This window comes from Engystomops pustulosus, chromosome 2, assembly GCF_040894005.1.
Source record: "Engystomops pustulosus chromosome 2, aEngPut4.maternal, whole genome shotgun sequence".
Classification (NCBI taxonomy): domain Eukaryota; kingdom Metazoa; phylum Chordata; class Amphibia; order Anura; family Leptodactylidae; genus Engystomops; species Engystomops pustulosus.
This window is the reverse complement of record NC_092412.1, coordinates 243,378,742-243,397,019: the sequence shown is the minus strand read 5'-3', so window position 1 is coordinate 243,397,019 and position 18,278 is coordinate 243,378,742. Positions and strand designations below refer to the sequence as shown.

General features: G+C 40.0%; 1 long non-coding RNA gene across 1 annotated transcript; it reads left to right on the top strand.

Moving 5' to 3' along the window:
* The first annotated feature begins 3,088 nt into the window (after positions 1 to 3,088).
* Positions 3,089 to 12,601, top strand: LOC140116783 (uncharacterized). Its single transcript, XR_011852959.1, has 3 exons — positions 3,089 to 3,212; positions 4,207 to 4,327; positions 12,318 to 12,601. It is a non-coding gene; the product is annotated as an uncharacterized lncRNA (long non-coding RNA).
* Positions 12,602 to 18,278: the final 5,677 nt, after the last annotated feature.

The following is an 18,278-nucleotide window of genomic DNA, read 5'->3' as shown; positions in this document are numbered from 1 at the left end:
TATCCTAAATCTGTGATAGGACCCACAGATATTTATGGTTAACTTGAAGTGTAACTGTAAAGTTACTTGAAAAAAATTAGTTTTAGCACAACTGAAGACAGCTATTGACAACCATTCCAATGATATCTGTATCATGCTTCTGGCTTCTTCCTATCCTGAGATATAGAGCTAATAGATATATGAGGCTATCTGTAATAAAATCTCAGCTTTTTCTGAAGTGGGCGGGACTTCCTGGTTGTGACATCAGCTAAGGGCAATGATGCCAATAACAATTCCTGAGGTGAGCCCTGTTATGCTTTATTATTTATTAAGCTACTCACATATCCGAGGACACCCCAGGCTTACCCTCTGACTCCCCTTTTTTATATCTCCTTTACCCGTAGATTGGCCATCCATGCCGTGGAACTCCACATCTTGACAGTAAAGAATTTCATTTACGTGTCCTTTGTAAATAAATATATACCTTAATTTAAACAATAACAATTTGAGCATTCACGTGAACGTGCACAAGCCACTCAGCCAATTAGGACACAGAATCAGTGCTACTGCTTGTACAGAGATCTAGTGCAGAGCAAGGCAGGGGAGACACAGAGCACTGGAGCTCTGCATCATACAAGAATCTACTACATCACAAAGAAAAATATATATTAAAACATGTCCTACTACACTATCAAACACCTACATAACAGTGAAGCCACCTCATTACACACAGGAACCCCCACATTATTCCCCAGAATTATTACCATTATCTGTGTAAGAAATCGGCAAGGTTCCTCCAAGGAAACCCTGCAGTTTGTTCGCTTTTGCATTTCTCAAGACTTCATGAAACCACAGACTGTGTTTTATCTTTCATCCACCTGAAAGAAACCACTTCAAAGAATACATAATGATGGCAGCGAATACCAGATCTGAAGTGTTATCATAAGAGGTTAATACGTTGGAATATACAGATGCAGCAGGTCCCAGTGTATCAGTGCAGATGAGCCGAGGTTGTCTCTTGGTGTAACTTCATGTGACATGACAGGGTTAAGCATTTGTTTGAGTTTCAAAGTCACCATCCCCATCACCGACATCCATGTAAGCCGTAGGAATCAGTGTCCTGTAAACTCCTGTAAAATCCAAACCCAAAACTTATAACCTGAGTGATGTAATGAAGAACAGCAATATCCTAATCCAAGCAATGTAAAGGGAGGACTCCTAAGCTTAAGCTTAGCATTGTAATAGAGAGTAGTACTGAGTGGACCCAAAAAGGCAGGTTTGGGTCCTTGCTGAACTTTGGCACTACATGTTCCCTGGACCCATTAGAAGTTTGAGTCTGGGTTGGGGTCTGGCTCCACCCTACCAGTAATACCAGTGATTAATGCCAACAACCATTTAAATACCATTGCCAAAGTCATCATCTGCATTTAAATCGAACCAATATGAACAGTTTTTGGATTTGGATTTGGTAAGCCAAGCATTGTAATAGAGTGGTGGCTACAATGGGTTCTAATGTAGAGGACTCCCCAGCTAAGAAAGTAATAGAGGGAGCTCTAAGGCTTAGCATTGTAATGGAGAGGCATCCTAAACTTTAAGCTACAATGGAGAGGATTCCTAAGCTTTGAGATTTTTTTAATTGGACTTCTAAGCTTAACAATATAATGGCAATAACCCCTAAGCTTTGAGATATAAAAGAGAGGACTCCTAAGTGCCTCGGTGCTTGGGCCCATCCTAGGACTGAGTCTGGCGCTTGTAGATCTTTGTAGGTTGGCCATGAAGATCTTGCCAGGAGATTGGTGAATCTACAGTTTCATTGGATGCCTCAAGGTTGGTGCTGAGGAACAACATTGGAGAATTATGAGAAGCTAGTTACAATCTTTTAACCTTGTTCAACTTTTTGGATATGGCCACTTGGACTACTCTAGGAAAATTAAGATGTAGATATTTCTGAGATTTTTCTGCAGCTGAAAGTCCTTTCAAATGGGCCGGTTTTAGTAATGGTGTTCCTACATGAATCATAGTGGGATAACCGTAGGAGTGTCAACTTCTCTGGTGGCACAACCACCACTGTCCTGGTCTCCCTTGTGGATCCCCTTCCTGAACTTTTCCGGATGATCACATTTATTGCATCATGGCCATGTGTCCTCTGCTGTTGCCAGATGGTGGTTCTTTGGTTCTGGGATTGCTGTTTCCTGATTTTGGACTGTCTCTGACCTTTCTCTATCCTGACCCCAGTTGCCTTGCATTATTTTACTCTAACCTGCTGAGAAAAGCTTTTACATACACTAGGACTTTGTATCTTTATGTCCTTGTCACAGCAAAGTCCAAATCCTTATATATGGGTGAAAGGAAGAAACACTGACCTGGACACTAGGATATTGCTCGTGGGATTAACCAGAGTCGGCTCCAGGTTTCAATAGGCCCCTGGGTAACCGAGTCTCTGTGAGTCCCTTAGCAGTGAACTCCTATGGTGGCATTAAAATTCAGAAACTAAAAGTCTCCTGTTCCCTAAAATATTCCTTATTTTATCATACCAATCAGTCCCCTCGTGGTTATTTTATATAAAGCCCCACTCACCCTCATGGATTACTCATCTACAGGCTTATGTGGACCCCCCCAGCAGCTCTGGGCCCCGGCACTTGCCCGGGTATGGTCAGTGCTGCGCCGACCCTGGAGTTAACCCCATTGAGGTGACACAAGGAATCCACATCCCAATGGCTGATATATACACCGCCTGACATACTAAGGGCTGGATGCAGGTAGATTTTATTTATATTAACTATATGATAAAATTGGCTATCCTAATGATGAAATATTGGCCATTTACTGTTATTACTGTGCTTACTTAACCTTATGTAATAGAACTACAGCAAAAAGCACAGTAGAAAGAAATATACTGTCAAAACCTCCTGAAAGTATAACTTTTTTATCCTTCCTTCTTCATGGATTAACAGTTTTTCTTCGCGACCGGCGCTTTTCAGGAATCCAGGAAGCTGCCGCCACAAGTTGACATATATTTTCTTGTACCAGCATATACCACTCTTTGTGTTTCTGAAATCATGCATCTAGGGTTTGCTTTTAGAAACAGCAGTTACCACGGTGACATATGGTGCAGCGGGCTCCAGACATAAAAGCACATACATTGCTATACTAACAGCTCAGACAGAGGCGGCCATTGTGAGAAGCCCTCGTGGAGAATCCCGTCATATTTATCTATCACCTAAGTAACCAATGTAAACCTTGAAGCATGCAACTCACTGTTACTATAGATAGATGGGAGATGGATACATAATAGAAAGATAGAGTGATAGACAGATGATAGATAGATATGATATATATATATATATATATATATATATATATATATCATACAGATGATCGATAAATCAATACAAAATAAATAGATTATATATATATATATATATATATATATATTTATATATATACCGCATATACTCGAGTAAAAGCCGACCCAAGTATAAGCCGAGGCCCCTAATTCTACCACAAAAAAACTGGGAAAACCTATTGACTCGAGTATAAGCCGAGGGTGGAAATGTATTGGTCACAGTCTCCCCAGTATATAGCCTGCCGGACCCTGTCCCATAGTATATAGCCAGCACCTACCCCCCAGTATATAGCCTTCCAGCCCATATCCCCCAGTATATAGCCAGCCCCCTGTCCCAGTATATAGCCAGCCCCCTGCCCCAGTATATAGCCAGCCACCTGCCCCAGTATATAGCCAACAGCGAGGGAAGCCAGAAAGGTGAGTTTTGATTTTTTTTTACTTGAGTATAAGCCGAGTTTGGATTTTCAGCACATTTTTTTGTGCTGAAAAACTAGGCTTATACTCAAGTATATATGGTATATAATCTACCTCGTATCTATTTATCTATCATCTGTCTATCACTCTATCTTTCTATTATGTTGATATTGGGACAATTTTACAAGCTAAATTAGCAATATTTCTCTCATTTCTAATTTTTGAATGGATATGGATTGCGAAAAGTTGGTTGGTAGCTCCTTCAATGTAGTATAAGAAGTATTAAAAAATGGACAGCTCACTAATTAAAAGTGGAAAATCTGCCTGTTTCTTGAATGCTGGACAGATAGATAGATAGATAGATATATAGATAGATAGATAGATAGATAGATAGATAGATAGATAGATAGATAGATAGATTAATAGGCCTAATAGCCCCAACAGCATGCTATTCTTTTGTTCCCTAGGTGGTACAGAACAACTGATGATCCATCTCTATGCCAAAGTGCAAAACTCATAGACAAATAGAAAACAATAAAAACAGAAGAATGGTCGCCAAGCCAGGTCACAACAGAGAGAGCAAACAAGGTACAAAATCATAAATATAAAACTGAATTATGTACTTATATTCAGCACCTTAAATAGGGTGGCAGGACTTTTATGTAATCTCAGAACGCGCTCTAAATAGTGAATGGGCCAGAACTCACAAATCTAAGCAACAGCAGATGATCAGTGTAAGAAGCTGTCAATCACAATGGGCTAACTATGAACCAGAGCTAAGCTGCAGGAAAGAGATGGGTGTGATACTATAGGAGCAATAGCAATAGAAAGCAAACAAATGTGTCAGCTCACTCGCTCCTGTGTACCAGTCCTCGGCACATGTATGTGGCTTATTTCTGGAAGAGAGATAGCCTAACAAATAAAATAAATAATCCAGCACCAGCCTCCATCTGATAGATATGAGATAGATAGATAGATAGATAGATGGATAGATAGATAGATAGATATGAGATAGATAGATAGATATGAGATAGATAGATAGATAGATAGATAGATATGAGATAGATAGATATGAGATAGATAGATAGATAGATAGATAGATAGATAGATATGAGATAGATAGATAGATAGATAGATAGATAGATAGATAGATAGATAGATAGATATGAGATAGATGATAGATAGATATGAGATAGATAGATAGATAGATAGATAGATAGATATGAGATAGATAGATAGATAGATAGATAGATAGATAGATAGATAGATAGATAGTTTCAGGAAAGGCAGCAGCACTCCAATGTGAAGTCAAAACAGGGTGATCTTTATTTTCAAAGGTGCGACGTTTCGGTGAGCATTTCACCTTTTTCAAGCATACAAACAGTGGCCGGCATGTGCAATAAATAGACCTAATCACATTCCGATTGGTCAGTACAAACAAGGTGCAATACACATAAGTATACAAAATATTAGTGAAAAAATTACTATGATGCATTTTATAAAGGTATATAGAACTCACGTTACATTATCAGTGTAAAACAAGCAGTGACAAAGTGATTTAAAATAATGAAGGAACCTCCCGGTGTAGGACCGCCCCATCGTCAACAGCAATCATTCATAAAAACGAGATTGACCCGTAGTATCTGCTACAAAATAACATACCACACTCGAGGATTGGTGTCACGTGTTTAAAGACCGGAGGTGGAGCGTGTACCACGTGAGTGGGGTCGGTTGCCAACGGACGGCATCCAGGCGCATGCGCACTGCGCCATTCTAAGCCGCGGCGGCCATATTTGATTCGGGAGCCATGGCAATGGCTGGATATATCGAGGAGATAATGACGGTAAGTAAATCTATGTCCAAGCTGGCAGTCAGGGTCACATAACATTCACCCGATGGGTGCGTGTGAGCAATAGGGACTAGCGGAGCACAGAGGGGCCGCAAGTTAGCAGTCCCTCGTGCAATCGCTAATCGTCCCAGACACTCAGCATAAAGGACAAAGAACAGAAATATATAAAGAAGAATAAGGAAGGCCGTCGGGCCGTTGATGGGGTATCTTCAGTTGTAGCAGACAAGAGTATGGGTGTCGACTGGGGAAGCGGTCCCACCAAGGAGGAATCTAGAAGAGTGGAAACAAATAAAAATATTAGAGATATAACCGGAGAGGGGATCTCCCTCAAGAATAACAGCATGCTTAATACTTCGAAAAAATCATAAAAACGGCAGAACAGAGCGAACATTTAGGGCAGCAATTCTGACACATCATATTAATTCATTCAAGTTGAACTCAATATTAATCCCATGGGGCTGTAGTGTTCGGAGGCGATGAATCCATTCTAATTCTCTCTTTCTCAGCATCAGTTCTCTGTTCCCTCCCCTCCTGGGTACAGGAATATGGTCAATAAGCTGAAATTTGAGCTGAGATTCCTTATGTCCCTTTTCTGTGAAATGTCTGCTGACCGGCAGATCTAGTCTGCGTTTGCGTATGGTGTATCTATGCTGCGTGAACCTAGTCCTGAATTCGAGCGTAGTTTCACCAACATAGAGTAAATCGCAGGGACAAGATAATTTATAGACTACAAAGTCGCTGTTACAGTCGAGAAAATATTTAATACGATAAGTAATGTCATCATGAACGAATGTGTCACCCCGGATGGCATACGAGCAATTTATGCATGAACGACATGGGAAGCAACCTGTTTTGGCGGGACCGCTGATGGTCCTTTGTATAGTTTTACCAAGGGGACCCACATCAGATTTGACAAGACGGTCTCTAATATTTTTAGAGCGTCTAAACGAGAGTAAAGGGGGATGAATGAATTCAGGGACACCGGAAGGTTCACTGGTCAGAATCCGCCAGTGTTTCCGTATTACTTTAGAAATTTTGTCACTATTGTCGTTAAATGTGGTGACAAAGGGAATTCTAGTGGTTAATTTCTCTGACTTGTTAGGAGACAGGAGCTCAAAGTGATTTTTGTTGTTGGCAATATTCAAATTTTTTTCAATAACCTTTCTAGGGTATCCCCTGCTACGAAATTTAGAAATCATTTTATCAGTATTCTTACGATACTTATTATCATCAGAGGAAATCCTCTTAACCCTGAGGAATTGACTCAGGGGTAGGGAATTAATCATGGCCCGAGGATGGCTGCTCTCATATCGCAGAATGGTGTTCCTGTCTGTCGGCTTCGTGTACAGATCTGTGCACAGGCCCCGATCCGTCCGTATAACCTGCACATCCAGGAACTGAACCATCTCTGTAGAGTGGACAAGAGTAAATTTAATGTCAGGATCGATGGTGTTGAGAAAAACATGGAAGTCACATAGTTCCTGGGCCGAGGCGGTCCAGAGGAGGAACACATCATCTATGTACCTCCACCACTTCAGAACATGTCGAAAGTGGTGGGATACATAGATCGAGTCCTCCTCCAGAGCCGCCATGACCATGTTGGCGTAACTGGGAGCCATATTTGCTCCCATGGCAACCCCCTTCAATTGAACATAGAAATCTTTACCAAAGAGAAAATAATTATTGTGTAACACTAATTCCAGTAGTTTCATAATGAAAATGATTTCCTGTTCTTTGAAGTCAGAGAGTCGTAGAGCCCTCTCCACAACTTGCATACCAAATTGATGTCTGATAGAAGTATACAATGATGTGACATCAAAAGAGGCTAGAATAAGAGTAGACATGTCATTAATCTTAGTGTCATGAAGTTTAGTGAGAAAATCAGAGGTGTCTTGTACATACGATTGGCTTTGTGTGGCATATTGTCGAAGAACACGATCAAGAAAAATGGCGATATGTGAGAAGATGGAATCGTTACCGGAGACAATTGGTCGTCCGGGGGGCTGTTGAAGATTTTTGTGAATTTTGGGTAGGATATATATCACTGGAGTGACCGGATTATTAACAAATAAATATTTATGCATATCCTCACTAATAGTCCCAGATTGTAATGCCATGTCCAGAATGAATTTGATTCTACGTCCCAGCTCAAATTTGGGATCTTGTGTAACGTGTTTGTAAGTGGATTCGTCACTTAGTTGGCGGCGGATCTCAGCCACATAATACGACTTGTCATTGTATACTTCTATCAGACATCAATTTGGTATGCAAGTTGTGGAGAGGGCTCTACGACTCTCTGACTTCAAAGAACAGGAAATCATTTTCATTATGAAACTACTGGAATTAGTGTTACACAATAATTATTTTCTCTTTGGTAAAGATTTCTATGTTCAATTGAAGGGGGTTGCCATGGGAGCAAATATGGCTCCCAGTTACGCCAACATGGTCATGGCGGCTCTGGAGGAGGACTCGATCTATGTATCCCACCACTTTCGACATGTTCTGAAGTGGTGGAGGTACATAGATGATGTGTTCCTCCTCTGGACCGCCTCGGCCCAGGAACTATGTGACTTCCATGTTTTTCTCAACACCATCGATCCTGACATTAAATTTACTCTTGTCCACTCTACAGAGATGGTTCAGTTCCTGGATGTGCAGGTTATACGGACGGATCGGGGCCTGTGCACAGATCTGTACACGAAGCCGACAGACAGGAACACCATTCTGCGATATGAGAGCAGCCATCCTCGGGCCATGATTAATTCCCTACCCCTGAGTCAATTCCTCAGGGTTAAGAGGATTTCCTCTGATGATAATAAGTATCGTAAGAATACTGATAAAATGATTTCTAAATTTCGTAGCAGGGGATACCCTAGAAAGGTTATTGAAAAAAATTTGAATATTGCCAACAACAAAAATCACTTTGAGCTCCTGTCTCCTAACAAGTCAGAGAAATTAACCACTAGAATTCCCTTTGTCACCACATTTAACGACAATAGTGACAAAATTTCTAAAGTAATACGGAAACACTGGCGGATTCTGACCAGTGAACCTTCCGGTGTCCCTGAATTCATTCATCCCCCTTTACTCTCGTTTAGATGCTCTAAAAATATTAGAGACCGTCTTGTCAAATCTGATGTGGGTCCCCTTGGTAAAACTATACAAAGGACCATCAGCGGTCCCGCCAAAACAGGTTGCTTCCCATGTCGTTCATGCATAAATTGCTCGTATGCCATCCGGGGTGACACATTCGTTCATGATGACATTACTTATCGTATTAAATATTTTCTCGACTGTAACAGCGACTTTGTAGTCTATAAATTATCTTGTCCCTGCGATTTACTCTATGTTGGTGAAACTACGCTCGAATTCAGGACTAGGTTCACGCAGCATAGATACACCATACGCAAACGCAGACTAGATCTGCCGGTCAGCAGACATTTCACAGAAAAGGGACATAAGGAATCTCAGCTCAAATTTCAGCTTATTGACCATATTCCTGTACCCAGGAGGGGAGGGAACAGAGAACTGATGCTGAGAAAGAGAGAATTAGAATGGATTCATCGCCTCCGAACACTACAGCCCCATGGGATTAATATTGAGTTCAACTTGAATGAATTAATATGATGTGTCAGAATTGCTGCCCTAAATGTTCGCTCTGTTCTGCCGTTTTTATGATTTTTTCGAAGTATTAAGCATGCTGTTATTCTTGAGGGAGATCCCCTCTCCGGTTATATCTCTAATATTTTTATTTGTTTCCACTCTTCTAGATTCCTCCTTGGTGGGACCGCTTCCCCAGTCGACACCCATACTCTTGTCTGCTACAACTGAAGATACCCCATCAACGGCCCGACGGCCTTCCTTATTCTTCTTTATATATTTCTGTTCTTTGTCCTTTATGCTGAGTGTCTGGGACGATTAGCGATTGCACGAGGGACTGCTAACTTGCGGCCCCTCTGTGCTCCGCTAGTCCCTATTGCTCACACGCACCCATCGGGTGAATGTTATGTGACCCTGACTGCCAGCTTGGACATAGATTTACTTACCGTCATTATCTCCTCGATATATCCAGCCATTGCCATGGCTCCCGAATCAAATATGGCCGCCGCGGCTTAGAATGGCGCAGTGCGCATGCGCCTGGATGCCGTCCGTTGGCAACCGACCCCACTCACGTGGTACACGCTCTACCTCCGGTCTTTAAACACGTGACACCAATCCTCGAGTGTGGTATGTTATTTTGTAGCAGATACTACGGGTCAATCTCGTTTTTATGAATGATTGCTGTTGACGATGGGGCGGTCCTACACCGGGAGGTTCCTTCATTATTTTAAATCACTTTGTCACTGCTTGTTTTACACTGATAATGTAACGTGAGTTCTATATACCTTTATAAAATGCATCATAGTAATTTTTTCACTAATATTTTGTATACTTATGTGTATTGCACCTTGTTTGTACTGACCAATCGGAATGTGATTAGGTCTATTTATTGCACATGCCGGCCACTGTTTGTATGCTTGAAAAAGGTGAAATGCTCACCGAAACGTCGCACCTTTGAAAATAAAGATCACCCTGTTTTGACTTCACATTGGAGTGCTGCTGCCTTTCCTGAAACTATTTGGATCCTTTGCCACGGAGTTTACAGACTTTGCACCCAGAACCAACACAGGTTGTGCTGCCTTGCCTTTCCCTGTTTAGATAGATAGATAGATAGATAGATAGATAGATAGATAGATAGATAGATATGAGATAGATAGATAGATAGATAGATAGATAGATAGATAGATATGAGATAGATATGAGATAGATAGATAGATAGATAGATAGATATGAGATAGATGATAGATAGATATGAGATAGATAGATAGATAGATAGATAGATAGATAGATAGATATGAGATAGATGATAGATAGATATGAGATAGATAGATAGATAGATATGAGATAGATGATAGATAGATATGAGATAGATAGATAGATAGATAGATAGATAGATAGATAGATAGATAGATAGATAGATAGATATGAGATAGATGATAGATAGATATGAGATAGATAGATAGATAGATATGAGATAGATGATAGATAGATGATAGATAGATATGAGATAGATAGATAGATAGATAGATATGAGATAGATAGATAGATAGATAGATATGAGATAGATAGATAGATAGATAGATAGATATGAGATAGATATGAGATAGATAGATATGAGATAGATAGATAGATAGATAGATAGATAGATAGATAGATAGATAGATAGATATGAGATAGATATGAGATAGATAGATATGAGATAGATATGAGATAGATAGATATGAGATAGATATGAGATAGATAGATAGATAGATAGATAGGAGATAGATAGATGGATGGATAGATAGATAGATAGATAGATAGATAGATATGAGATAGATATGAGATAGATAGATAGATAGATAGATAGATAGATAGATAGATAGATATGAGATAGATGATAGATAGATATGAGATAGATAGATAGATAGATAGATAGATAGATAGATAGATAGATATGAGATAGATGATAGATAGATAGATAGATAGATAGATATGAGATAGATGATAGATAGATAGATAGATAGATAGATAGATAGATAGATAGACAGATGTGAGATAGATAGATATGAGATAGATGATAGATAGATAGATAGATAGATATGAGATAGATGATAGATAGATATGAGATAGATAGATAGATAGATAGATAGATATGAGATAGATGATAGATAGATAGATAGATAGATAGATAGATAGATAGATAGATAGATAGATATGAGATAGATGATAGATAGATAGATAGATAGATAGATAGATATGAGATAGATAGATAGATAGATAGATAGATAGATATGAGATAGATGATAGATAGATAGATAGATAGATAGATAGATAGATAGATAGATGTGAGATAGATAGATATGAGATAGATAGATAGATAGATAGATATGAGATAGATAGATAGATAGATAGATATGAGATAGATATGAGATAGATAGATATGAGATAGATAGATATGAGATAGATATGAGATAGATAGATAGATAGATAGATAGGAGATAGATAGATAGATAGATAGATAGATAGATAGATAGATAGATAGATAGATAGATAGATAGGAGATAGATAGATGGATGGATAGATAGATAGATGGATGGATAGATTTTTTTTTTTAATAAATAGGATTCCAAGTGATTTCTTTTATTCAGCAGTTGCAATGATTACATTTCCTTACAATCAGTTATTGATCATTTACCTGTGGTTGGATTTTTATAATCAAACTTCCATGATGTTCCCCCCAGTACCAGGATCTTCATGATTTATATTCCGTAATTTTTAAACATTGGGACAATATCAGAAAGTGGATAAAATACATTTCTATTTTAGAAATAAAAAAAGATCTTCAGGTTATTAGGTCATGTAGAATTAGAAGCATAAAATCAGAATTTTATTGTATAATTCAGATTAGAATTTTGTGCTCCGCTTGAAATTTTGTACATTCCTGAATTGCCTGACTTGGCGTTTTTTATGGTGTCTCCAGGATCATCTCTACCTGTTTGGAGGACTCCCACTACAGATGTCTGGTCCTGCTATAGCAACAAGCAGGACACTATAAGCAGTTTTCCGGTTTGTTTTGACGGGTGTCAAGGCCTCAGTCTTCACTTTACTTCATTCAGCACAGAAATATTTTGTCTGTTTGTTCTTCAGATCTAAAGAAGGTTCTCTCATGTTTCCTGGACCATCACCCTGGAGCATCCTGCCGCTTTGTTGTTAGCCACAGATGAGAAATATTTGGCACACTGTTGTCAAAATTCTTCCGTCTCTCTTGTTTTGCATTGGGAAATCCCCCCTGTCTCATGTACTGGAGACCCCTGGAAGACAAGTAACTGATTCATTCTAAGAAGAACAATTCAGTGCAGTTCATCAAGATGTTTTACTCACGACAAAGTCTTCAGAGATGGAATCTGAAATGAAGCCGTGCACTGGATAAATCCACCGTAATTTCACTTGATTTTGGATTATTGCCTTTCTTTGTATTTTAGGTGAATAGATAGATAGATAGATAGATAGATAGATAGATAGATAGATAGATATGAGATAGATAGATAGATAGATAGATAGATAGATATGAGATAGATAGATAGGAGATAGATAGATAGATAGATAGATAGATGGATGGATAGATAGATGGATAGATCGATATCCTTCAAATAATGGTGGCACACCAAATAGGTAAAAAAACGGAATTACTTTATTCCAAGAGTGCTACCTTTCAGTTCCTGAATCAGGAGCCTTTCTCAAGCTTGAGAAAGGCCCCTGATTGAGGAGCTGAAACGTAGCACTCTTGGAATAAAGTTATTCAGTTTTTTTTTACCTATTTGGTGTGCCACCATTATTTCAAGGATATATTTGGAGGATTTAAGGAACCCAGGGGATCGAGCACCCATTTTTTCTAGACTGGTGTAGCTGAATTCTTTATGATTCTGGAAAATAGAAAGATGGATAGAAAGATAGGAGATAGATAGATAACTGTAGGAAAGAGGCAGCACTCCAGGGTATGTGGAAACGGGTGAAACTTTATTCCATGTGCAACGTTTTGGCGTTGAGGCACGCCTTTTTCAAGCAGGCTTGAAAAAGGCCGGCTTCAACGCCGAAATGTTGCACATGGAATAAAGCTTCACCCGTTTCCACGTACCCTGGAATGCTGCCTCTTTCCTACAGTTACCTAGACAGACCCTAGCCAGGGGACCTACGGCTGCTGCACCCTAGCCTACCTGTGCTGCTTCGGACTCTCCTTTTTTGTAGATAGATAGATAGAATGTAGAAAAGTCCAAGCAGCACGGCAAATATCCCAAAAGAGTCACAAAAATTGAAGCTATGTGCAAAGGCTCACCTGTATATGAGCCGAAACGTCGTCTTCTATGGATTAAAACCACCGTTTTTTCACCACATTTTTTTGTGCTGCCTTTTTCATTATTTGTTAGATAGATAGATAGATAGATAGATAGATAGATAGATAGATAGATAGATAGACGCGGCACCATCCCTACCAAATTGTGTTGGTCATGAAATAGGTGCAGTTCACACAGCAAAATAAATCATGGCTTGTATGGATAGGTGATAACAATCTGATTGATGGGGGTCCAACTTCTGGGGAATCCAGGATCAAGAAAATGGATTGCCAAAGTTTGTGAAAATTAGGGTTCCATTCTAACTAAATTAATGAAGTTGTAGGACGATGATTCGTCAGCAGGACTTGGTCTGAGATAAAATACTATAGTTAGCAGAGTAGATTAGATTCTGGTGAGGGGATCATCAGAACTCTGAAGTTTTTACACCCCAAAGAGTTGCATGGCCATAAGTGTGCCATTTCGTTGTCAATAATAGGGCAACTTTTTGGGTGCAAAACTATGCCTCAGAGTAGTGATATATCCCCTATGTATGCTTGAAAGGACATCTACATTCAGTTTTACTGATGGTAGACTAGACCTACTAAGAAGTTCCTGAGGAACTATGCTCCTCAGGAACATCTTAGTAGGACTACTCAAGACAACCATCAGTAAAACTGAACATATGAAGAGAGAGTGAAGGTCAGGCAATCCAGGTCAAATACTTGTGGAAATCAAGGGTTGACTCAGAAGAGAAGCTCAGGTAGAGGCAAGGGTCTAATACAGTAATCCAGAGGAACAGCAAAATCGTAATGATTTAGATATCAGACACAAATCCATGGATAACACCACTACTCTTAATCACCTGTTGCACAGCCAGTCCTTTGGAAGTTGCCACATTTATAACGAGGCAATATGCCCACAACCAAAGGTGTGACTAAGGTTGTAGTGAAGGAGGTTTAATACAGGTTGCAAGATTGATGATTCTCTTACAATCAATACGTCCTAAAATGATGAAAATTCTAGGTGATTTTTGGGGTGATTTATAGGATAATATTTATCCCTACCTCAAATGTTACCGTGTCAACCTGACTATATTTTGAGACCAAATATCAGTTTCTAGTAAACCTCTTCTCAGTAACCAGGTCTTCCCGGGAGGGTTTACAGCACATGTGTTCTCAGCCATATGTTTGTGTAGTGTCCAGTAGCTAGGAGCACAGCGCGCTGTATATTTTACTTTCCTGCCACAACTCCGTTCTCAAACGTACAGCCTGAACATGACAGATTCATAAGATTAAACACGGAAGCGCGTAACGCATCATTAACTGCATTGACCTTTCATCTAGGAGCTGATGTAGCACAAGCCATGTTGTCGAAGGACATGCGCCATATTATTATATAAGTTACAGTAAGATTAGTAATAATTATCAGGTGTCAGGAGTTACAGTATGTAGAGCCACTCTACAGCTCTAGCCAGAAACTCTATAACAGGACCCCCACTTATCAGGTATTGTATTCATCCTATGTAGCAGATTAGCCTTTGGGATTCCTTACACTCCAGGCTCCAGTTACAACTTCTATCTCTGCAGATGCTGAACCACAGCATTTGGATCTGTGCCCCTAATCCATAACACCCGATCTCACCCATAATCCATAACACCTGCAATGGATGCTGGTAAGATGGGCGAACACCATCTTTCATTTTAATGTCGCTTCCTCGTTGATGATTTTAATCCACACACTGACTGGCCATCCCTGAAACACGATGGGGCAGATTTACTTACCCGGTCCGTTCGCAAACCAGCGGCGCATTCTCTGCGGTGGAGTTCCCCGGAGGCGCGCTGGAATGCCCTGAAATTCACCGGCCTATACCTGGTGAAGGTAAGTGCTATTTTCGCAATACATTTTTTGTTTTAAATGCGACGGTTTTTCCGAATCCGTCGGGTTTTCTTTCGGCCACGCCCCCCGATTTTCCGTCGCGTGCATGCCGGCACCGATGCGCCAAAATCCGATCGCGTGCGCCAAAATCCTGGGGCAATTCAGGGGAAATTGGCGCAAATCGGAAATATTCGGGTAACACGTCGGGAAAACGCGAATCGGGCCCTTAGTAAATGACCCTCGATATGTTCTTCATTTAGCTGTGAATGGCTTATTTTTTGAGAAAATTACTTTTAATATGCAAATGAGCCTTAGGGGATGCTGCATACCCTTCTGGCTCAGTCAGCTGTCACCTACTCCATAGGATTGGAATGGAGGGAGAAGTTGGACAAAAGTGCCAAATTAGCAGACGACTGGGCCACAAGGGGCTTCTTTAAGGTACACTGGAGACCCCTGGAGACCTTTAAGGTACACTGGAGGCCCAAATGAGACTGGAGGCTCATTTACATATTCTTCTGTCCCATTATTGTGCCCCATTTACTTAGAAAATAGAAAACTGCACTAAAAGTTCTCAGCCCATGTATAATGCTTGGTGCGACATATTCATTAAGATTGTGCGCCAGAAATCATGAATCTGTCGCTTCCCTGCACTGGCCCGACAGAGTTCACCATCTTTTTTGTGGTGCTCCTTTAACACAGGGTGTGTGACACAATTTCCATGTTAAATATGATGTGTGGTCCAAATCAGTCGGACCGACCAGCACGCCCCCAAATTTTTATGGCATAGAGTCCAGCACAGTTGAGCCACAAAAGGGTCTTGTGCAACACAATAGCAGCGCAGACATTTCTTAAATACCTGTGCAAGAAGTTTTAGCCTAGAAGATTGTGCACAGTCCTACAAAAGTAGGGTGCAAAGCCGTTAGTAAATGTGGCCCAATATTTCAACATGTTGGTGAAACGTTTGGTATTTTGCAATGCACATAAGAGCCACTGGATGGCCACAAAAAACACATGTAGGATAGACATCTACTTGCAGAGTATTCCTCCCTCCCCCTACAGGGGCCTTGGCAGTGAAGCTTCATAGTGTGATATCTCCTGTGTGAGATTCTGTACCCGTTTTGTATTTGTGCTATTACCCCAACCCATGGCTTAATAATCAACTCCGCAGCTCCCCCATGTTCTTATAGCTGCTAAATGTTTGGTGGCCCGATTCTGGGAGCGATCAGTCCTATCTTCTGTTGTCGATTTCTGTACCATATCAGAGAATTGAGATGGATAGAACATTTGTCATGGATTATCGCTAATACGATGGAAAGGTCTGACTCTGTCTGATCCTTTTGGGTTCCATATAAGATGGTGACCCCTTATGACTTCAGGCCTTAATTTATCTATTTCATTCTTTCCCATCCCCATTGACTCCCACATATATCTCTGTGTAAGATAAATCCCATACAGATCTTTTCCTTCTATTGTTTTGTTTTGGTTAAATCCTAATTGTTTTTGTGACGTTGTTAAGTTTAAAAAAAAAATGATAGTAAAGAGTTAAAAAAAAAAAAATAATCAACTCTGCATATACTCAGTCCTTGGCTTGTACTTGACAACTCTCTTGCCCAAAAGTCAAGACCTAGAGTATTACACACTATAGTGGGCATTGTGGAAGGCATCATTCCTCGAAAGTAGCACTGTGGGGACTTGACAAAGACTAATGAATAACCCAGTAAATACAAAGCCTGCTCTTTATCTAAAAAGTTAGACACAATTTCCCTAAAACTGGACCACTAGAGATCGAGATATAGATTATACTACTCTTCCATTTCAACATTCCCCTTGATCTGTGAAGCTCAGAAGTATTGAGAAGAAGAATACAGATTCAAACAAAAATTATTAGCGAGAAAGTAACCCTAAATAAAGTTAGAGGCAATAAATAATCTATAGAAAACATTGGATTGTGGAAACTTTGAGGTGAGTTTGTTTATTTGATCATTCTTCACTATGTTAGTTATACATGTTTAAAGGAAATCAACCATCAAAATCCATCATGATAAACCAGGGACACTTACTCATAGATCCAGGCACCGTGACTGTGGTAATCTTCTTATATTTGTCACCCATCGCCTCATTCCTTCTAAAATCAACTTTTAAAATGATGCTTATTAGCCTGATGGTCTCTGGGCAGGAGTTACCAGAGTCTATCCGTTCTGTAGCTTTACAGGCTGTTACACTGTGCAGGTGTACTTCCCCTCTCCCACTATGTGCTGAAACCTTCTCTGGTGCAGTGAGATTACATCAGGCAGATGGAGGGGCTGAGGGAGCAAAGAGGAAGTGACAGTGTAATAGTCTGTAAAGCCAGATCACAGAGGGGCTAGGGTAGACCATCAGGCTAATTACCATAATTATGAAAAATTGATTTTGAAGAAAGGAGGCCATTAATAACAACGGTCTGCCTGGATCTATAAGTAAGTGTTTACCATGATGGATTTTGAGTTTAGATTTTCTATAACATGAAAGTAGCTGGATGATAACAGAGAATATAAAACTCTTAGTAATATTTTTTATGTCTTCTGATTTTTTTTTTCCAGTCTTCTATAAATCTAGGTCAATATTCACCGCAATGACTGGTAACGACGGCTAATGACAGCTTCGATTCCAGCAATGGCACTGGAATAGAGGTAATATAAGCCGCAGCTTTGACCGCACCGTTTTAGACCCCAGATTTTGACTCCAAATTCTAGTGAATTCAGCTGAAAACGTGACATTTCATGTAACCTGAGCCTTACATCCAGCGAGGAGCTGATGCGTAGAACTGACTGATGCAAGTAGTAGTTCCACAGGAAGCTGACAAGCTCCACGCTATTCCATCTGTTAAGTTTTATTGCGCTCTGTTCTCTCCAGTAAAAACAAT